Source organism: Eschscholzia californica, unplaced genomic scaffold, assembly GCF_041429995.1.
Source record: "Eschscholzia californica isolate CP2 unplaced genomic scaffold, dmEscCali1.0.p SCAF_3, whole genome shotgun sequence".
NCBI classification, from domain to species: Eukaryota; Viridiplantae; Streptophyta; class Magnoliopsida; order Ranunculales; family Papaveraceae; genus Eschscholzia; species Eschscholzia californica.
In genome coordinates, this window is record NW_028238420.1 from 16,362,810 (window position 1) to 16,386,722 (window position 23,913).

General features: G+C 35.7%; 1 long non-coding RNA gene across 1 annotated transcript; it reads left to right on the forward strand.

The window, feature by feature from the left end:
- The first annotated feature begins 21,142 nt into the window (after nucleotides 1-21,142).
- Nucleotides 21,143-23,702, forward strand: LOC147548719 (uncharacterized). Its single transcript, XR_015237705.1, has 4 exons — nucleotides 21,143-21,270; nucleotides 21,354-21,413; nucleotides 22,235-22,308; nucleotides 23,440-23,702. It is a non-coding gene; the product is annotated as an uncharacterized LOC147548719 (long non-coding RNA).
- Nucleotides 23,703-23,913: the final 211 nt, after the last annotated feature.

Sequence of the window (23,913 nt, forward strand, 5' to 3'; positions counted from 1 at the left end):
CACCATCTGATCCATACCGACATGTACCTAAATTGACTTGTCCTATTTGACGCTTTAGTCCCTGTTTCAACCGATCTTCGTCCAAATTTTAAACTTGAATTTCTCATTCATTCATAATCTGATTCAAGTGATTCTTGGCTCTAAGTTTAAGAGCTCAACGAGACGAAGGTAGTAGCGTGTTTTGTTTCCGAGTTTCACGTGTTGGGTCGAGCCAAAATCGACTCCAATTCCAACATTTACTAATTAATATAACAACTGCTTTATTTATTTATTTGGTTATAAAGAATGGATCACCGATTCTACCTAGATGAATTCAATCAGTAATTATTTGTATGAAGTGGAGTTGTTTTCCTTCTCATCCTTTTTCTTTTCAAGGCTTTGTTGCAGTCTTGCAGATTTATGTTCCTCCATATTGTAATATTTACTAACATTACCCTACTACCGTTGACAAGAGTGTGGTATCACCCCTTCAGTTATCAGCTATATATGGATGTCTTATTAATCTATTCACGAAGATAACAGAGTTATCTTAAGAGGTTAATTCAATGTAGTAGTTAAGAGAAGGTCTTGAAAGGGAATGATTGGCAATATAGGTACTCCATTTTATAAATTTTTACTTTATGCTAATAACATTTATATCAATTCTCTTCAAAGTTTAAACTAAACTATATTCATTCTATAATGATGCCCCTTTCTAATTAATTATGTAGTGTTTGGAGAAAAGAAAGTGTGCTTATGACATGAAGACATTAGTAGACTTTTACAAAGTAAGGTTGTGTTTATTTTGTTTCTCTGGGAGAGTATTTTGCAGTTGGAATCATATATTTACTCTATCGTTGTTCCTTGATTTCTTCATATATGTCGAAGCAAGTTAATCTCCCAAGTAACATTTTATCTACAGTCGAGAATTTAAAAATATACCATAAAACTGTTCTTGGGCTGTGTAATACATCGGAACGTTTCTTTATAGTTTTTATATACTATGTGCAGAGAGATGGATGATTGTAAAACCATATGATCCATTAACAAGGACAAGAAAACTCAAAACCTAGCTTCATTTCTCAAAACTTTATGTCGTTAGTTTTCAAGGTCATGGAGTAATTGGTGGTTCTGGCTTCAGGTAGTATAGATTGTGGGATTCATTTTGCAAAATAAAAATATCAAATATAAATCTTCTTCACTGATTCTTTTCTAATTCTAACCAGGAATTCTTCAAATGACCTTCCCATTCCCATGTTGTAAGCATCATTAGACTTGTTTAGTAGCAACATATTGTGTCACAATCTTGATATACGATGGTGGAAAATGTATCATTCATAATGTGTGCAGGCAGTAACAATCGATTCGAGTTGCCAACAACCCTTGGTTGGAGTGATAAGAGGTTTAGTCTTCCATCATATAAGTCAAGAGTTCGAGGCATGCTGACAATTCAAAAAAAAAATCGATTCGAGTTCGATAACCCAAGTCAATGGTCTGACCGTCCAAAAAGCCTAATAAATGCACTTTGCAATCTCTTAATGTGATTCTGTTAGTCTTTTCCTTTTTTATTGGAGATCCAAGTTTAATTATTTTCTTTAAATCATCATAACCTTTTATTTCATTAATGTTTTCGTGTAAAATTGTTTAGTAGCGGCCACAAACGAGGACTAATGATATTTTTTGTTAGAAAAACTAGCGTACGGTCAGGTACTTTTCTTGTTTCCATTTGAATTACACATACATACTGTTAAGTTTTTTGAGTCCTTTTATTTTCGAAATTCATCTGATATGAATTCATTTTATATATATATGGATGATGTTTGCAAGTGATACTGAAGGAATGCCATGGTTGTTAATTATTATCTTTACTATAAACTCTAGTTATTTGGCATTGTCAATATATACAAAGGGACCCTTGACGTGAAATTTAATTGGTTTTATTATTATGTAATGAAATTCTACTCTTGATAGTCCATGTACCATGTGCACTGGGAATGTGAAATTTGTATGATTGCAGGTAGTAAGAATCAATACGATGTAAGCTCGAAAATAGACTTCAGCATTTCTTTTTTGACCAAAAATAACTATTTGTGACGGTTACAATTTGTCCCAAGAAATTATTGGGACAGAAAATCTGTTGTCAAAACCACTTTGACAGTTGCCATCAGTTGTTACATGTCCCCAATAGTATTTGGGACGCCTTTAACAAGGACAGAAAAACTGTCCCAAATGATATTGTGGACAGATTTTTGTTCTTTCGGGACAGTTTTTGTTCGTCCTGGGCATATGTTTTGGTAGTGATGTATCAGTTTTGTATTGAGGTTCCCCGACCTCAAACTATTCAGCCAACAGTTTTTCTCACTCAACCTTCTCCTCTCACTCGTGTCTAAAAATATATCTGAAATAGAGGTAATATGGGCATCATGACAGAGGTGGAGGTTGTGGTTCTAATTGAGGGTATCATTCAAATAGTCATAAACATACCTCATTAGTTATTGGTTTTCATCCTCAACCTTTGATTTGTCAATATTGTAGAAAAGCAGGACATTCTGCTCCTCAATGTTAGAATCTGCCTAGTTCAAATGATTTATCTCATTCCTTTGCGGTATTGGGAGTTGACTCTGCTCCTTCGTATCCCAATAGTATATTGACTCAGGTGCTACAATGCATTGCCTCTGTTGTTGCCTCTTGCTCCTCTCATTCTGAAGCATCTATTTGTGATCATGTAATGGGTGGGAACCGGTCATTTGACTTCTGTTCCTGGTAGTGGTGATATACTATTATTTCATCCTCTAAACTAAATTTCAAAATGTTATACTTGTACCTGACTTCAAGAAAAATTTAATCTCAGTCTCTCATCTCCTTCGGGATTTTAATTGCTTTGTTGTCTTCAATCGAAATGGATTCTCCCATAGGAAGGAGACTTCTCGTCGGAACGATTGACGAAGGACTTTTTTGCCTCTCCTCCAGCGAAGCAGCACCATCTCCAGTCTCTCTTTTTGCGTCATCTTTGTCATCTGCTTCCAAAGCCACCTCAGACGTCTGGCATCGTCGCTTGGTACATTCTGTAACACAAAGAAAAATACTTGGGTTAAACTGCATCCATGTTTCGATCTTATACCTTCAAAGTCTGCTTATTCTTTTATGCCAGATTATCAAGCCAAGGTTTAGGGTTTTGGTGTATAAAAAGTTTTCTTTTTGATTTTTACTGAATATGAATTAACGATCCAGGGTTTTTGTGTAATGAGAAATTTGTGCCATTTGAGTTTCCCTTTGACATGGATGAGTTTCCATGCACCATGAATATTAAACTTTTTAATAGTACTTGTGTTTTGACATCCAATTCACTATGGATATTGCCGTAGAGTACATAATTTTTTTTTTAGGGATTTATTTTTATGAAATTTGAAGATTGAGTTATGCCCTTTGTGAGCAATACGTATGGTGAACTTGGGATTTTTGTCGTGGAACTATTCCAGTTGGGGAAACATGTAGTTTTTTTTTATGAAAGGAACTTGCATTAAAACAAAGAAACACATACTAAGTCTTTAGTGTAAATCAGAGACAAAAGAAGGTACAACATTCCAAATTTTTCTTTGACCATAACGTCGTCCCCATTTCGCAAGAGCGTCTGCCTGGACGTTGCATTCCCTCGGAACATAGGTGAAGATGATGCTTGAGAACTTGTCTCTAAGAGTCATCGCTTATTTCAAAATCTTTTTAGATTGCCAATGAAGCCCTACGTTGTTACCATTGATGAACTGGATCACAGCTTGATTGTCGCTCTCTATGTGCACGTGATTGATGGTCAGTTGTCAAGTGTCAAATAAAGATTCTTTTTCCTAAGTGTCAATGTAGAGACACTCTAAATCTTTTTGTCTCCAATAGAGATCTCTAAAATCTCTCTACTTAATACACATGCTACTCTTAAATTGAATAGGGAAAAAGTAATTGAAAAGAAAAGGTTTTTATTGGTTTAAATTTTAAAGTGACACTTAGAGAGTCATTAAGAGACACTCTAGTTTTAGAGTTTCTCTCTCTAGACACTCAAATAAATGTGTCCACCTCACAATAGAGTGTCTAACAAAGTGTCCTACTGGAGATGATTTTTAACAAAAACTCCAAAAAGTCGTATGTGGCACTCTAAGTGTTAGAGATTGACTGTCCCATTGGAGATACTCTTATCCCCCTTTCAACTTCTTTCTGATTCCTCCAACTTTAGTTGTTGCCATCAATACCAGAAATTCATTGTCGGCAACATGTAAGGACTAATTTCTTGGTGAAATATTTAGAAATTTCCTTGCGTTTCTTCAAAATTTAGTGGTGTTTTTTTTTTTCTATATTTTCGTAGTAAGAAAAATTTCTTAATGTAGTAACATAATTCAAAATTTCACATCTCAATGGTTACAAGTTTTTCCAACAAATTTTTCTCATTTGTAGAGAAATTAGATGTCTCATTTGGAGCAAAATTATTGTTGTTTTACATACAGTAATAATTTTTCGAAAATAAACAAGTGTTCGGAACAAGTTGTAATATATGGCAGAAACAGACAAGTGTTCCTTTTTATATAAATCTATTTTTTTTACTAGACAAAAGTTAAAAATAAAATATTTTTAGTTAAGCAAGCAACTGCTTACCGGTGAAAAAAATGTAACTAATGTTTACTTGAAAGAAAGAATGCTAAAGAACAATTTTAAGAATAACATCTAGTAAACAGAAAGAGAAGAAAAACGATAAGAAGATGTCAGAAAACCCAAAAAATATTTACGAGAGGATAATTTACGAACCCAAAACTCAGAGGATAATAGCAAACCAGGCCCAATCTGGAATTATATTTGAAAAAAAAAATATTTCGTAAAAGTGTAACTTTACCCTCGAAACGAAACGTGCGGTTGAATTGTCCCTACTACAATTCCCGACCAAATCAACGTGAAAATTTTTTTTGAAAATTTCTGAACACATCTTAGGTTGCTCTCACCAATTTTGTAAATTTCTGAACAAATTCGTTTTCGCTCAAAAATTGTTCTGCAAAAATGTTTTGCACTTTATCTTTTGCATTTGACAAACATATTGACTGACACTAACATTTTGGTTAATGCATTTTTCAATTTGTCTTGTGAAGAAAGAAACAGTTTCCGCATTTTTTTTTTTTGCTTTTGAAAGAAACATTTAAACTAATGCATTTTTTTATTTATCTTTTTCAATTAAAATGACAATTACCTGAGCTTATGACAATTTGGATTTTTTCTGATTCATTTTAGGGTTCCGAGCTTCCGAAATTTGGACGCTTGTTTCATCCTTGTTATTTGAATCGATTATTTTGAGCTTCTTGATTTTCCTAATATTTGATTGACTCTAAAGGAAGAAAAAATATCAAAACCTCATGTCACAATTACTTTAGGGAACAGTTGTCAAGTACTTCTCGTTTCAGTATTTTGAGCTGAAATTAGGATTTTATATTGTTTTTGTACCTCAACTTGTATAATCTAGATCAATATTTTTGTTTTTTTACTTTATTAATCGATTCATTAGTTCAATACTATTTTATTAGGTTTAGCGTTCCTATCTTTGGTTTTGGTTTTGTAGGTTGTAAAGAGACCTATTTCAGTTTGAGTAGATAATACTCGATCTGATTATGGGAGCTTATCTGGAAACAAACGTTCAATAAGAGAGATTGCGAAACAATGTTGATAAACCCCCCTCTTACAGAGGTAAACTCGAAACAAACGGTATGATGTAAGGGTAGCTTCTGAATTTGCCATTTCGATGTTTATTTCAGTTTCCAAAGCTTAGTTCAACTTAGATAAATGAATACTTAGGTGATGTTTTTTTATTTTTTTTTTTCAGATATGAAATTTGAATTGGTAGCCAATTCAGATTTCATATGTTTGTTTTTGTAATTAGTAAAATCTGAAATTTTGTCTGCATGAGTTAGAGGTCTGAATTGGCTAAATCAAAGCCCATAATTTTCAGACTTTAAAAACAAGTCTGAAAGGTAAGCCTAATGTCTGAAATATGTTTAATGACGCTTTTATCCTTGTGAATTAAAAAAAATGCTCACTTTCAAGGATTTCACAACCACCAGCAAAACCCACCGGACCACACCCACCACCACTAGTTGATTCATTATGTTTTGACATGCTTAAACCCTTCACTATATGAACCATGCTTATATGATGTGGTTGTTGGACCCTTGTGTATTTGAAACCATGATGTTTGTGGGTGTCATCTATGGAAACCCTCACGAGACAACACTCGTCCACTAGGGCAACCTAGGGGTTCAACGGCTTGTTGCATACGCTAAATGCAACCGGGATGCCTCCGAAAGTGAGTTAGATTTTTATTTTGTTTTGTTTTGCTCGAGCACTAGCAAAATCTAAGTTTGGGGATGTTTGATGGGTCATGAAAATGTCCCATCTGAGTCGTTTCATTTAGTCGAGTTAGTTCGTTTCGAGTCTTTATTATAATAAAATGGTTGGTTTTCTTGATTACGTGTCTTTTGTAGAGTTATGTGTGAAAAGTGATTAAAAACGGGAGGAAGTTACTTGAAGGGCATTTTCGTCTTTTGGACACAAGAGTATTCTGGTAAATTTGGCCAAGGTCAGTTTATAGGTGAGAAGTAGAGTTCGAGACGAGCTCGTAGGAGAAAACGGAAGTCAATTCGGAGTCCGGATGAGTGAAATACGCAAAGTCAAAGTCATGTCAACATTTAGTCAACACTCGGGACACAGTTGGGCACGGTTCTGGCTAGTGGGATAAAAGTTGCTAACGTGGCCCGACCTGGGATGTGGAGCACAACGGGCATTAGTCATGTGGTCCCTCTTTTCTACTTTTTACCCCCCGAAATTACCTAATATCCCCTCCTTTTTGTCATTTTCAATTTTCAACCAATAAGAACCCATTTCTTGAGTAGAAAGCAACCCTAACTTCCTATTTTAACCCTCTTTCTCCCTTTTTCTCCTAATTAACTCCTAAAACCCTAGTCATCAACCCATCTATAAATAAATCTCTACCTCTCTCATTTCTCTCTAGACTTGAAAACCCTCTCAATTCCCTCTTACCTATTTCTTTCTCTACTCCTTTCTATTTCTTTCCCATACCTTCTCTTCTTATTAATACTACTACTTCTTCTCTACCACTATTATTCTTCCATAAATAGTCTTCTCCTTCTTCCTTCCATATTCTTCTATCATCTTTATCCCCTTTCATCTCTTCTTTCCAACTTCTTTCTACATCTAATTTCTTCCTTCTCTTTCTTTTTCTTATTTGGGTGGCAATAAAATAGCTATTACTTGAATTTCTTGGAGTAAAATTCTTGAGCACAAATGGAGCAAATCTTGGATAAAATGGAGATACATGGGAATATGGATTTTGAACATTCTTGGTGATTTCTTTCCATTAATTTCTTAGTATTTTCATTTATTTTACAATGTCAATGAATGTTACTTTAGATTTCATGTATAGTTAACTTAGCCATCTAAGGTTGTAGATGAACCCATTTTGGATCTTTGTAATACTTGTTCTTTATTAATTAAATCCCTTGATGTGCTTTAATGTCTATTGATTGTTTATCTATATGGATTGGATTTTCTTTCCATTACTCATGCCTCATAATTAGATATTTCATACTTTCGTTAAGTTGTTAGATGGAGTATGCTTTTTAGATGATGGATAATAGTTAAGCGATCCGAATCTCTATAAGGAAGACAATTAGAATTAGTAATTATAAAATTGTTTATCTAAAACATCATCCGGAATCCAAATAGTTCATTATATTGGATCCCGAGTATATACAAAAGAGATTTAAGTAATTAAGTGCTTGTTTTATAGAGTGAAATTATGCGGGGGATTTATAACCTTAGATATCCTCTTACCTCTCACTTAGATAGTTTAGTTAGTTTTATTTATTTTCTTATTTCTTGAAAATCAATTATCAAATTTATGAAGTGGGGTGTGTGTGTTTTAGTCTAAGTTGCTATTGACATCTTGATTATTAGGTAGTTATTTGGAGTTTCGCCTCCTAGCCAGTTATTTCTTTTATTCCTCATTATCCGACCTAAGTGTCGATGATTTATTGATTCTTATGAGCTTCACATTTGATATTATTTGTCTCTTTTGATGGATATATCGACTATGTTTACTGTTCTGCAGAGGAATGCTTTGAATTTAGGTTTTCATGGCGGCCAACGTGGAAATCTAGATTTGGGGCGTTACATAACTAACTTGGTCTTCTAGTACTACTTTACTCTCGTTTTCTTTCTCTCCAAGATGTAAGAACTCTATAAATAGTAGAGATGAGTCTCTGATTGTTAATAAGAAATAATACAATCTTACCATTACTGAAAACCTATTTCATTACTTAGGGGTTCCATTTAGTGAGGATGATGGTGCGATGGTGTACTAATCTCTTGCATAAACTATTATTCCTTAGTGAGATCTTGCGGTGGCTTTACTTATCACGGACATCATATAATTGCATCTCTGATACATTTCCTCAACAGAGTTTTTCTATTGAATCATTCTATTCATACAACAACATTATAACATTTATACAACAAATGCACTTTATGTTCTTCATATGATTTTCAACAAATTTTAAAATTACAAAACTACGGTTAAAAATCTAGTGCTTTTTACTTATAATGTAGTAAATACAAGACAATAAGTTAAAGGGTTATTTCCTAAATGGCCCCCAACTTTGTGACCAGAGCTTCCTGCCTAGCCCCCTACTTTATCAAAAATATCCAGATGACCCCCTTTTTCAGATTCCGTTATAACACCGTTAACTAGTCATATTCTCTCTCTTCTCCATCTCATCTCTCTCTGCCAAGTCACCTATCACGACACATCATCATCTTCTCCGGCGAAAGTCATATGAGTATATTTGCTAAAGTAGGGGGCTAGACAGGAAGCAGGTCACAAAGTTGGGGGCCATTTGGAAAATAACCCTAAGGTAAAAGATATATCCTCTCCAATTGAGAGATAGGTTGATAACGTCTGTTGATATCAAATAATAGTATATATATATATATATATATATATATATATATATATATATATTATAGTGTGTTGATCATATGATTAGGGTTTGTTTTACTATATGGTGATGCATTCTCAATCACAAATTAATCTAAGAATATGTATACATCCTGAAACCTAACTATCTAGTTTTACATGATAAAATGCAATAATACCATTTAGGCAACAAAATACTTACTAAATTTGTGTAGATATATACTTCACAATCGTTATGAGATAATAACCATCGAGGCAGAGGTGGAACCAGGATTTCAAGTCAGGGGAGGCAAACCTTTGACTTGGACTTGACATATTTTTTTCCTACGTGCGAACATGTAATACTATATAAACTGCAATCTACTTTCAATTATGTTTGATATGCTTTCGATCATTCCCCTCAAAAGTATTTATATTTATTAATGAAAATTGGAAAAATTATGGGAGTACGCTAATACCTCATGAGAATGAACCATCTTATTTTTCTTTGTCACATATCTGCATAATTGCAACTTGCAAGTATGTTATTTTTCCAATTTGGTACCTGTCAAAAACGAAATATTCGTAAAATATAACACAACAAGTAAAGAAATTTGAGACACTCAAAATGGAAAAAATATTTTAACGACTAAAAACTTCATATAATAGTAAAGAAATTCCAAGTAAATTTTTATTAATCATTGTTAATTTGTCCAAGAAAACTAGAAAAACACACTTGTAAGTTGGGTGATAGATACATAGATAGAAATGATTCAGCAAGCTAAACCCATTTTAAGTAGATACTAGATAGGTAAGAACGAAAGAAGTAAAAGATACACAAATTAAGTTCACCAACAATAATCACATGCTCATCATACCAAATTTGAAATCAAATTGTTTATTTACTAACTAGTAAATACCTTATCTAGGTTTGAGGTTTCGAATATGAAATCGAATTTTTGAATCACACTCTAGTATTCACTAATCATTAATCACCTATTCATCATACTAAATAAGGAATCAAATTACTTGTTTGACCTAAACAGATTCACACGACTTTCAACCAATACCAACAAAAAATCGACTCAAATTTGTATATATTAGATACCCAAAACAAGTCATGTGTATGAAATATTTACGCACTCAGGTTATCAAATTTCATTCTCAACTGAAAAAAAATTAGAGATATTTCTTTCATATTGACTTAAATCTTAAGAGCCTCGCCGATGGTTTCTCTTAAAATTCTCGAGGGTGAAAGAAACAGGGAAGGAGATAGACATAAAGAGGAGATTGGGAAGAGAAAAAATGAGGAAACTGGTGAGAGAAATGTGTGTTCGCGAGACATGCATACAAATGACAGGCTTATACTTCTCTACTGCGTGAGCCATTTTTCAGATATGAAAATTACTCTAGTTTAGAATACATAGAAAAATTAAGGAAGAAAATACTTTGAAAAGAAAATAATAAGGAAGAAAAAAGAAAACTAGCATTAATTCTTGTGAACCAAATCCAAATTATAGACTACATGACTTAAAAAATAATATGAATTAAAACAAACTAAAGTCCAATAGACTACCCTAAAGGAATGGTGAAATAGCAACCATAAACGCATATTAAGCTAAAAAAAAAGTCATGGACGCTACTGATGACGCAGTGGAAAATTCCGAAAAAAATTAGAACTTCGTCTAAAACTTATAGAACCAAGAAAAAGCCTTTGAACTCCGTCTAAAGACTACAGAACTGAAACTAGAAGATAAAATACTACAATACTGAATTTTAATGATACTAGAATCTAAAACCTAAAAGGTTTCCTAAAAATAAATAACTTCGCCTAAAATAACAACTTCTAAATAAATAAATTACTAAAATCTAAAACCTAAAAGGTTTCCTAACAATATAAAACTGCTAAAAATAATAATTCTCTACGAACAAAAATATTATACTACTAAAATAACTAGATTTTAAGATATCCAAGATACTTGGAATATCTCGTGAAAATCTCCCTGCATCAGTCTCCTCCACTTCAAAGAAACTCGCCTCGAGTTTACTGATTGATTGGAAGGTTGTCTTGAATGGTACACCCATGAGAAAACTTTGTCGTGAATTGTGCATGGGAATCACCAAACTATCAGATTGGACGGGACACTTTATTAAGTCACAGAAAATTTTCCGACTATAATTGTGATGTGATTCAAACTCCCTTTTCACTCCAAAAATAAACTTGTATTGATCATGAGTATAGTGATTGAAAATTACGAACTTCAATGAAGAATTTCTAATAAAACTACTTATCAATCCACGTGAAACAATTTTAGATTCGCCAAATTCTGAGAACGGATCTTCGTAGTTTGTACGAAGGAACTTCAATTGGACTAATGTTTGACTTCCGAAGTTTTTCACATTCCTTTGATTCAGCTTCTTGAACAACGTCCTTTGTCTCAATTTCCTGAACAACGTCCTTTGTCTCAGTTTCCTGAACAACTTCCTTCGACTCAATTGGTTGAACCACTTCCTTTGACTCAATTTTCTGAATAATTTCTTCAGAAAAAATTATTTTATTGTGTAAATTGATATCAGGAGACTTATTTGTGAACAAAAAAATGTTAGATTTTGATTCGTGAGTAATATTACTTGAATTTTCTATGCTCACAATTTGTGGTGGTTCAACATTTTCTAAGGGAGCTGTTTTTACCTTTTTAATATTTAGGTGAGGTTGTTCTTCCCTTCGAAATCCAAAGTTCCGATATTCCCGCTCCTGAGCTTCAATTTGTAAGGCTAAGTTGTACGCAGCTTGAATAGTCCATAGTGTAACTATCCCTACCTTTTCTCGCAGACTAAATTTTAATCCGCTTAGAAACCGATTTACTACAACATCTTCATATTCTGCAATATTTTCCATATTGTTTCTTTGAACCAATCTTGAAAACTCCTCATAGTACTCACTCACTGAACGCAATCCTTGTTTACAGCTTTTGCATATCTTAAACAAGTGTTGTTGATAATTAGGAGGTAAGAACCACTCCTTCAAGTTCTCTTTCATAGACGGCCAACTCTGAATTGGAGCCCTTCCTTGTCTCTTCCTTAGAAGTTGTAATTAATCCCACCAATCTGTAGCACTTCCTCTAAGTCTATAAACAATGATTTTAACTATCTGCTCATTGAGAATAGTAGCACACTTATTAGTGACATGTCGTTCAACCTTATCTAGCCAATTGAAAAACTCTTCAATAGTTGAATACCCATCGAAAATTGGTATCTCTTCATTGATCTTGTACTCATTATACTCTCTACGTGGGTGCAATTGAACTGAAAAACTGTTACCATGATAGTAATTCTCCATATTGACTGATTGATAACAAAATAGAGAATACCAATAATAATTTGTTTCTTTTTTTTTTTTTTTTTAAAACCAACTTTAGTTGCATCTTTAGCAAATCCATCGATGTGTTCTAAAGTGATCTTCGCGTAGATGATATCGAACCAGGCAAATCCTCGCTCTTGATGGCAACTGACGCAGCGGAAAATTCCGAAAAGATTTAGAACTTCGTCTAAAACTTATAGAACCAAGAAAAAGCTTTAGAACTCCGTCTAAAGACTATAGAACTGAAACTAGAAGATGAAATACTAAAATACTGGATTTTATTGATTAACTTGAATAAATACAACAACTCCTAGATCCCCCTTTATATAGACTTAGGGGTTCCTTAACTTAATCAAACTCAAATAACAATTTCTAATAAATAAAATACTACTTTCCTAAACCTAATCAAATTCTAATAACAACTTATAAATAAATAAAATAATAGAATCTAAAACCTAAAAGGTTTCCTAAAAATATAAAACTGCTAAAAATAATAATTCTCTACGAACAAAAATATTATACTACTAAAATAACTAGATTTTAAGATATCCAAGATACTTGGAATATCTCATGAAAATCTCCCTGCATCAACTGGACAACTAAAAGAACCACTACATCCGTCAAATCCCCATTACTAATCTTGTAACAATCGAGAACTACTTACATCTATTCAGCCCTGAATTCCAAACATGACCAAAATCAAAAGAAAACATGAATTGAAAGCTTTGGTGGGGGTTCCCTCGTTTATAATCTGGACCGTTGCCTCAATCAAAGGTCCAGATTACAAGTGGGAGGAGAGACCTATTGATAAACCCCGGATTTTCAAGGATCAAACTTGGATTTGACCGACAATAGCACACCAAGGTTTTGAAGCCACGTGTCACCTCGCCATTAGATCGCTTTTGGGTTGCTTTATCAGGGTCGCTCTAAACAACATTTCTCTTCGATAAATATAGAGACTAATTCCATGGTTGGTTACACTTTTGGGGCCAAATTGTAATGAACTATTTCTAAAAGAAATTTAACTACACGTGAATCCAAGAGGAGCAACGTGGTCCCATATATGAAAGTAAAATGACCTTCAAGTCTAACCGTGGGCCTTACACTTGATTAAATTCTTCTTCAGACACCCCTCATGCTTTAAATTTTTAGATTAAATTGTGGCCCTCAAAATTATGTGGCCCAAAGCGAGGGTTTGCTCAGCTTTGAGTCAGGGTCGGGCATGAATACAACATGAAATTTACAAAAGGAAATTACAACATAAAATTTAAAAAGTAAAGTACATCATGAAGTTAAAAGAGTACAACATTACAAATAACAAAACAAAAACACCTTGAAGATCACAAAATGAGAAGATCCTAAATATCACAAATGAAAAGACCTAAGATCTAAATATTTACATGTCTGCCTAATCAAATATTGGATGATCTTGAGAGATCTTAAGACTACCGGATTGATGTTGTTGATTAAATGCAATTGTTGTCGAGGCATTTCGTCAAGATTCGAGATTGTTCTCCTAATCTGGATCTCGATGGTGTGTAATACGATGTTCGTGTCGATCTTTAAACTTGAATCCCTGGTCTCTTCCTCTCCGTCTACTCCAAAATGATTATTATAGATTTAAAAGAGAATAGATATAAAAAAGAAGAGGACATTCCAGAGAAGGAATCCCTCCTCCGGAAATTTGAAGTTATCGGTTTCTCTCGAGGGAGGAAGAGGAATCCGATATGGAGAACGATTAAAGTGGTATTATATATAGTCATGCCTCCAATCAATCATATAGAGTATATCAAATGAAATGAGAATATCTCATTAGATTTCTTATAACAAGTACTAATACAAATCACAAGATCAACAAAAACCAGCCCTCTTACCTTTTATTATGAAACACACGAGATCTCGAAGGATAAAGATATATAGGTAGAGATAGTGATGTTATAAAGGTCAGCCTGGCCCGGGTTGGGCCCGGGACCGGCCCGTTCCGTACAGGCCCGGCCAGGCCTGCCCCGTACGGAAAACGGGTCTGGCCAACCCGGGTTCTATTCCGGGTCCGGGCTGGGCCTATGGTTTGGGCCCGACGGGCCAAGCCCGACCCGACCCGTCAAAATCTGTATTTTTTTTTCGAAAAGATCTATCCAACAAAATCGTTCCTAAAAGATTCATTTCCATAAAGTATTTTCGAAAAATCTTTCCTAACTTGTTAATTTATCTGTTTAAATCATCCTCTATATTATTTCCAAAACATAATTTCTAAAATCATTTTCACGAAATCTTTCCAAAAATCTTTCTTAAACTTGTTAACCTATTTATGTAAATCATCTTGTATTTATATAAATCATCCTCTACTAATTAGTTTCAAAATATAATTTCTAAAATCATTTCCCAAAAATCTTTTCATAAAATCTTTCGTAAACTTATTAATTTATTTAAGTAAGTCACCCTCTATTAATTATTTCCACAAAGTAATTTCTAACATCAATTCAAAAAACTCTTTTCTATACTTATTTATGAAAATTATATCCTATTAACTAATAACTATTCCTAAAATCTTTCTAAAAGTAATTTCTAAATCATGTCATTATTTATAGAAAATCGTCTCTAGTTTTAATTTTTTATATTCAAAATAAACTATAGATTTATATTTTTTTAATTTAAATTTTGGTTTTTCAAGTTTAAAAAAAGAAAAAAAAACAATATATAAAATCCATTCTGGCCTGGTCCGACCCGGATTCGACCCGGCCAGGCCTGGGTCTATACCCAGTCCCGGGATGGGCACTTGTATAGCCAACCTGGGTTGAGGCCCGGCCCGGGATACTTTCATCCCGGGTTACCTGGGCCCGGCCCGGTAACTGCCCCGGCCTGGACCGGTCCGGCCCGGTAACTGCCCCGGCCTGGACCGGTCCGGCCTTTTAAGCATCACTAGGTAAAGACAGAAACATCTAGGCGGGGGGAGAGAGAGAGATCAAAATCAACATACATAAGCAAATAAATAAAACCTTAACAATTATATCTAATACCAGATAGAAAGATCTTTTAGGTTTTTTTTGTAGTAACCCACAAAGAATTAAGATATTTGAATGGCAATTAACCGTATATAGAAAAAAAAAAAAAATAATAATAAAAAATAGGGTGCAGTCTAAATATTACCACTGCTACTAAAGTGGGTCAACAATGTCAAAATCGTGCAAAAAAAAAGAAACCTACTATAACAGGCCCGGATGCTGTAACAGCTTGCTATAAAATGTCTACTTCCTAAATCTACCTTCTTGTAGATTTAGGAAGGTAGTAATCTCGACTGAAGGTAGTAATCAAAATATTTAGAAACTCCTAAAAAATCGGACAATCCCAAATCTATAAAATAAGGAAGGTAGTAATCTCAACTGAAACTCGCTGAAAATTTGAATACTTTTCTCTCATTGATATTCATGAAACAGAGCACCAATATGAGCATCATTAGTAGTAATTACAACAACTATGACTTTCAATCATATACCAAAAAGACCCCCACAAGAAGAGATTATTATAGCGAACAAGAATTCTATTTACCGGACGAAATCTGGTTCAAGATCTTCTTTCTTCTCCCATTAGAATCAATCCATAAGAACAAGTGTGTCTCTAAACAATGGTTTTCTTTACTCTCTGATTCATCTTTCTTGAAGACCTACTACAGAGTGAATACTCCATTGATGTTTTTTACTCATGTTGAGTTCTTTGATGGTTGGCGCTCAATCATGTTACTGAAAGATAATGAGGATGATACCAACATATTCTTGAATCATGATAATCAATCACCTCTCGTGTTTCTTCCGTTGGGATCCCAACGATCTGATAGATACTTTTTGGATTCAAGTAATGGTTTGGTTCTTCTCTCAAACAACTTAAGTCATCAGATAACTTATTACGTTGGTAATCCACTTACCCGGAAGCGGGTCTCGCTCGAAAGAAAAAAACCACAACTCCGTGATAAACATGTCTTAATCGGCTTAATCTCCGTGTTGGAAATATAGGGTTGGATCAATGAAAAGTATTATCTCTTAGAAAAATCAAGAATGGAGTTTGATGTGTCATGGTATGGAGGCCACTGCCTTGAAAGTGATTTCGGTACAACCTCGGTGCAAATTGTATGATTCCGAACACTTCCCAAGGATTTACCACATCTACCATCTTCCACTGCACTGAAGAAGACAATATTGGAGAAGCAGAAAATCAACTTGATATTTAGTAGAAGATGAATCCTTCATAGCGGTTGTACATGATCATTCTCTTCTGGTTTAGGTCTTATTTATAGACCAAGTAAACCCGATTAGGGTTTCCCAGAAAACGTGGAGAAGAATAAGGAAGTCGTGAGATTTGAGGTTATCCGTTACTTGTTCCACAAAGAAACAAATAATAGAGTTTTAGAAATAATAAATACCAAAAAGTATTTATTTTATTCTAAATTCCCCCAAACTCCAGAACTCCCAAACCCGACCCGACCCGACTTGGTCAGACCGGCTATTCTCCTCAAGTGGGACTATCGGACTCAATGGCTTTGGAAGCCATTTATCCAACAATCCCCCACTAAAGGATTACAAAGACTTCTAAATACCGAGCCTAAGTGGGACATGTACTTAAGTGTTCAATATCTTTCGATTTGAATTGACACATAGTGAAGTGAGGCAACAACAAGAATAAAACAACCAAGTGAAATTACTCTTGAACTTGGAGATTCTTAGTTGAGACCCTCACAGCACATACGATACCCGGTGACTTTCTACGTTCTCCGCGATTCGTTCATGTTCATTTAGTAGGCCCTGAACATACCTTGGGTCTAATGAGTTTTTAAGAAGACTGCTGTATGTCTTCCATAGAAGGCGGCCTTCCACCCTCGGGCTCACACAGGTGATTTCTTTAAGTCTACCTTAGTGTAGACAATGACCCCTCACTCGGGTCATGAAATCATTAAGAACTTCGGAAAGTTCATCCTCATCATCATCAGCAGCTATATATCTATATAGTCCGTCTCAATAGGACCACCATTATGGTAATGGATATATCAGCTATCGGTGCATTCATCAAGTCCTTCTCAATAGGACCACCACAAGGGCTATAAATACATTAAGAACTTTTACAAGTTCATCCTCACATTATCGGCAACTATGTGTCCATCGAGTCCGTCTCTGTACGACCGCCATAAAGGTTATGAACACATTCATCAGTCGGTGCATTCATCAAGTCCGTCTCAATAGGACCACCACGAAGGGATATGAATGCATTAAGAGCTTCATGCTCAACCTTAGGTCCAACTCTAACCTGCTCAGCGAAGCTCTGTACTCAGCTAGCTCTGCTCCACCCTATAGGAGTAAGAGATCAGCCACACAGGCTTTATCTCATCTATCTCGACGTCTCGAGAATCAATCTCCTCGTGAAGCCTTTCGGAAGTGGGTCTGTCAATTTCTGCTCAGATCACACATCCTCCAGAGCTATCGCACAATACTTCAGCTTACGCTCTACTGCAACTTGCCGTATCCGGATGTGTCTCATTTTGCCATTGTACACATTATCCTTTGATATCACAATGGCCGCATGTGAGTTACTATGAAAGGAAATCCAACATCATCTCCTTCCCCCACTGTGACACGTCTTCCTAAAAAGACTTCTTAAACACTATACATCCTGACCTACCAAGTCAAAAGCAATAAATCCAGACTCCATAGTATAGCGCGTTGTGCATGTCAGTTTTGTAAGACTTCAATGACACAACACCTCCACCAAGGATAAAATTATAACCACTAGCTTGAACAAACTTCATCATTGTTAATTACTCAATTAGCATCACAATAACCTTCCAAAGCTGCAGAAAATTACTTTACTGCAAACATAGGTTAATAATGCCTCTTAAGTACTTAAGCAAGTGATGAAGAACATTTTAGAGTTCCTTACTAGGGTTATGAGTATATCTAGTGAGTCTGTTAACCACAATGACAAAATCAGGTTAAGTTAAATTCACAAAGAACATCACATTTCTCATGATCTTAACATACTCTAGTTGAGAAAAACATATTCATTCTTAACTAGAGCTATGTCAAGGTCAAATGCAGTTCTCGCATATGTCACATTAAACGAGTTGAACTTTCTTAATATCTGTTCAATACAATGAGATAGACTTAGAGAGATGACATTTGGGTTTCTCTTAAACTTAACCCCAAGAAAGTCATTTTTCTCTATTAAGTCCCCTGACTCAAATTTAGATGTCAGAAAGGTCTTGACCTCATTCACATCATTTATACTGGCACTTAGGATGAGCATGTCATCAACACACACACACACAAATGATGACACATCTGGACTATCACTGTATTGAATATACACACGAGTCTGAGTTTATTCACAGTGAAGTCATTGCTTAGCATGGTATCATCGAGTTTCTCATACCATTTCTCAGGTGCCTGTTATAGACCATAGAGAGACTTCTTCAGTCTACACACCTTACTCTCCTGACCAGGGATCACAAATCCCTCGGGTTGAGACTTATAAACACATAAATATCCTCATCTTGATCTTCATTCAGGAAGGTTGTCTTTACATTTCTTTGATGTATTACTACGTCATGTAAAGCAGCCAACTCAATGAGAGATCTCATTGTAGTAATTTTGGTCACTAGAGAGTAAGTGTCGAAGTAGTCAAGTATCTCTTCCTGCGTAAAACCTGTAATCACTAGTTTAGTTTTATACTTATCTATGGTCTCATCAAGTCTCATTAGCACGAGAAATAGACATCTCATCTACAGATATCCATATTGTCACATACCAATAATTATACTGTTCAGAATAAACACAGGATTCAAAGTTATTCACAGTAAAATTATTACTCAACATGGTATTATCAAATGTCTCATGCCATTCCATGTGTGTCTGTTCTAGACCATGTGAGGACTTCTTCAGTATATGCATCTTACTCCCTTGACCAATGACCACCAACCTCTCAAGTTGAAGCATGTAAGTTTCCTAGTTAGATCTCTAATTAAGAAGGTTGTCTTGACATCCACTTGATGAATCACTAAGTCATTCAAGACAATCAAGACAAAAAGTGACCTAACAGTTGTGATTTTTGGCCATAGGAGTGTAAGTGTCAAAGTAGTTAAGTCCTTCACTCTGTGTAAAGCCTCCATTCACAGGTCGAGCCTTATACATTTCTATGGTCTTGACTAGTCTTAACCTTCTCTTAAGCAGCCATTTACTACTTATGGATTTACACCCTTAGGTAAGTCAGTCAGTTCCCAAGTCTGATTAATAGAGTCTAGCTCACTCTTCATGGCCTCTTTCCTCAAGCTTTAATCTACTGAAGTCATGGTGTCATGATAAGTCTTTGGGTCAGTCTCAATTAAGAAACTAGACTCAAACTGATCATTCAACCAGTCAAAACTTGCAGAAGCAGAAAAGCAGTGACGAAGTCAGCGCCTCATGATACAGTCTAGCTCACTTTTTATGACATCTTTCCACAAGCTTTCATCTACTGAAGTTATGGTCTCATGATAAGTCTTTGGGTCAGTCTCAATTAGAAACTAGACACAAACTGATCATTCAGCCAGTCTACACCTTCAGTTAGAATAACAGTGGAAAAGTCAGACAAAGTTTTTCTCTATCCTACGTCTCTTACGTTTCCTAAGTTCTGTTCCAACTAAGGTGTCATCAATGGCAGAACTAGAGGGAGGCATACTATTAGGCATCTCAACATGCAAAGTTATGCTAGTAAGTGACTTATCATGCAAGGGAACATTCTCAACAAACAGATTCAAAAGAAACATATGCTCAAAAAATTCAGCATCTCTAGATTCTGTCATAACATTATCGTTTAGCATGAATCTATATGCAACACTATTATGAGCATAACCAACAAAACCAGAATCAACAGTTTTTGTCCAACAGTGACTTTCCCAAAGTCAGGTCTACCCATTTTTGTTAGATACCCCCACACTCTTAAAATTTCAGGCTAGGTGTGAAACCCTTCCATATTCAAGAGTGTTTTGTCTAACACCTTCATGAAGTACCATGTTCAACACATGGCAGGCGGATAAATTCGCCTTCCCCCACAGGTCATGTGGTAGTCCTACCTAACAACATGGATTTCTTCGTGTTCTTAAGTGTCATCTTATTCCTTTCAGATACACCATTTTGTTGTGACGTATAAGGGGCACTAAGTTTATGAATTTATCCAATGTTTCTCACAGAAAGTCTTAAGGGTGTTAGGGCTATACTGACCACCCCTATCTGATCTAGATCCTTTCTAAATTCATGTCCAGTTGGTTGTCTACTTCAACCTTATATTTCAGAAACGTCTCTTTTGCTACATCTTAAGCCCAAGGAGGTAATCTCTCGTGTACCTATACTCCTATAGTACTCATCTATGAAATATTTTTTACCTCTCTTCTTTGTTAGGGAGTTCTTGATGTCAGCTAAGTCTCTGAATCCACTAGTTCTAACAATTCTATCATTCTAGTTGTGACATATTTAAAAGGTGAATAACATGGTTAGGTTTTACAGAAACATGACATCTAGTGTGATTGTCAAGATCATCTACACTAATATGTTCACCAATTTTCAGATTCTCAATATAAACATAATTAATATGTAACATCCCAAGTTCTTAGATAATAGGAGGGAAATAATAAGGTTTGGGGAAGGACTATTAAGTCAATTAGGTCGGGTTAAAAACCAGACTAAACTTGCTATCATGTCAGAATTGGGGGGCTTTTGCAATCAGAACAAAAACAGGGACTAAAGTGTGAATTGTGGTTGTAAAGGGGAGAAACCAGGAGCTGAAATTCCGAGCTAGGTTCGACATTTACAAGGTTCATCTCTCCTTTCAAGTGATGATGATGAAAGAGAGAATTTAGTTGGATTGTTTTGGCAATCTTCTTTAGGTGAAATCAAATTAGGTTTTGGAGTGATTATTGGTTAGAAATTTCGTTTCTCTCTCTAGAATTTTAGGAGTTCTTTGGAGATAGCTTTAATGGAGAATTTTTGTTGGAATGTGTAGGAACTTAGAATTTAAAGAGGAAATCAGAGGAGAATCAAAGATATCAACCATCAATTCAAGGTAAGTTTATAATTCTTGAACTAAAGTTGATGTTATATGAATTTTAGGGTTTGACAATTGGGGAATTTCTGACTTTAAGGGTTGCATGACTGAAAACCCCATGTTTTGTGAGGTTCATGAGTGAGGAAATTGCAATGGTGGAACCTAGAGGTCAAATGAGTTCGGAATTAACGAGTTGTTTAGACTTTATACCCGTAACAGTGTACTGTTAGGTCTGTAGCACCATATCAGTAGTTCGAAAGCTTTTATAGTCTTCTACAAACTTGTAGCTCGTTTCGATACGATTCCAGAATGGTATGGTGGTAATATTTTCGAGTTCGGATGAGGGAGTTATGGCTGTTAGAGTGAACAGTGCGCATTAGGGAAAGATTGACGCACTGCTGCGGTTATTTTATTCGTTTTGAGGTTATTCGCTTGGAAATGGTTAGAGATTCTAAGGCCTAAAGGTTTGGGGATGAGAATATCTTTCCAACCGTATAAGTGATGGAACGAGTAACGCCCGACAAGTAGACTTAACGAAAGGATTTGAGTTAGTATGTGCGTTTCATCGGCTTCGCATTAAGTTAAGCGAACTAGGAATACTTGGATATAAAACGGGTAAATTAAGGAACCTAAGAGTAATAGGAAGTATTGCGAAGGATTGGGTTAAGGATTATTAGAGTAAGTGGTTGGTAGTTCGTCACCCGAAGTCGAGAGAGTGCAAGATGAGTCGAACTCTGACACGTTTGTTTATGTATTCTTGTTTTCTTTTCGTGGTTTTTATCTTATATTCTCATGATTCTTGTAGAAGAATCTAAGTTGTTGTTGTCCTTCCTTGTCAGAGGGAGAGCCGACTCGCGAGGAGCGTGATACTGCTCGAGACGTCGCACCCCAGGGCGGAGCTTGGCACCACTAGGTAGGGGAGCCCTCGTAATTCTTTATATATATATATGATACATATAGAATCATACTAGAACTATGAGATACGCATGCATCACTATGAATAGAGTAGGAGATCATATCTGCATGATTTCAGTCTTTGACTTTTTATGAAATTGGTGTCGGAACCTTTCTTCCTAATGTGATGGTTACATATGCACGTAGTCTTACAACTGACTTCTAGAAACATGATTTTGAAATGAATTTTGATAATCGATGTTTTACAAACATAAAGATTTCGTATGTTATATGTGATTGGTGAAGTGGACTGAGACGAGTCATGAGGGTCTTGGCAGTGGTAGTGCTCCACTCGCTGGCCGAGATTCTCGTTTAGGTTGGACTCTCGGGGCTCAGGGATTTGCTACCCTTGACCGCTCGATTGGACTGTAAGCCTGTTTGTTCTTACCCTCGGGGCTCAGAGGCTGCACACCTCGGACCGCCCGACTGGTTTAGTGATTGGGATCCCTCTGCACGTTATGATATGACTCTGTGTTGTGTGCCACTTCTGTGTGACAAGATAAATAATGTTTTAAAAAGCCTATCTCAGTTGAGGGTGTAACGGGCGAGTTCCGAATCGACTAAGATTGCGGGTGAATGATGTTTTCACAAGAAAAGTATATTACTTCTACCTTCGAGAGACTAAATAATTTTCCAAAACCAGATAGAATAGTTGCATGCTAGGGTACCGAAGAGAATGAGGTTCAGGTCCTTCCATGGTAATTGGGGGACGGCCCTCTTATTCGAACTCGGTGATCAAAAACGTATCTAGCTAAACTAGGTGTATATATTTATCACGAGGTTGGCTTTTCAATGACTGCGGAGTCGCCTAGCGGGAGAGGGGCTTACCTACCTAGGGGCGAGTCACTTTCTCGAGAGAACTTGAGTACCTTGGTTAGTGCCGGTATGGGACTATACTAGCCAAAGTACTATAGAGTTCTCTGGGTAACTCTCTGTTGATTGAGGAGCATACCATGGGTGCTGTTGTATGATAGAGTAGGGTTGATATATATGTATTGTGCATGTTTTCTTGCGAAAAGGTTTTATTGTCGTTTGGTTTTGGACTCCTCTACCAGTTTACTCGTGTCGGTGAGTACTGACCCCCTACTAGTGTGTTAGTTGCAGGTGCTAGTGCTTTTGCGGCGTTTGGCGTGTGGCAGTGGTTGTAGATACCTCTCTTGGTAATGGATTGCTAAGGATAGGCTGCACGTCGGCATGCTTTTTGATCTTTTGGGTTTTTGGGCAACTTTGCGTATATTTTGTATTTTCCACACTCACACAATATATATGTATATACATAATACATAGGTTGTATATAGAATGTTTTGAACTTATACAGGGTGGTGTATATAGTTCGTTAGTTGCAGACTTGTGTAGACGTCATGGTGGTTTGCTTCCGCTTGTTGTTGGGTTTGTTTCTTTATGTTGGTTGAGCCATGACAGGTTACAGGTACGACCGGTTCGATTTACAGAGGAGATGCTGCCGAATTTTCGGCTCTTCTGTAGATTGCCGGGGCGTGTTCGTGCTAGTTAGAGCATGGGGCGTCACATAATATGTTCTAGCTTCTATACATAAAGGACATCC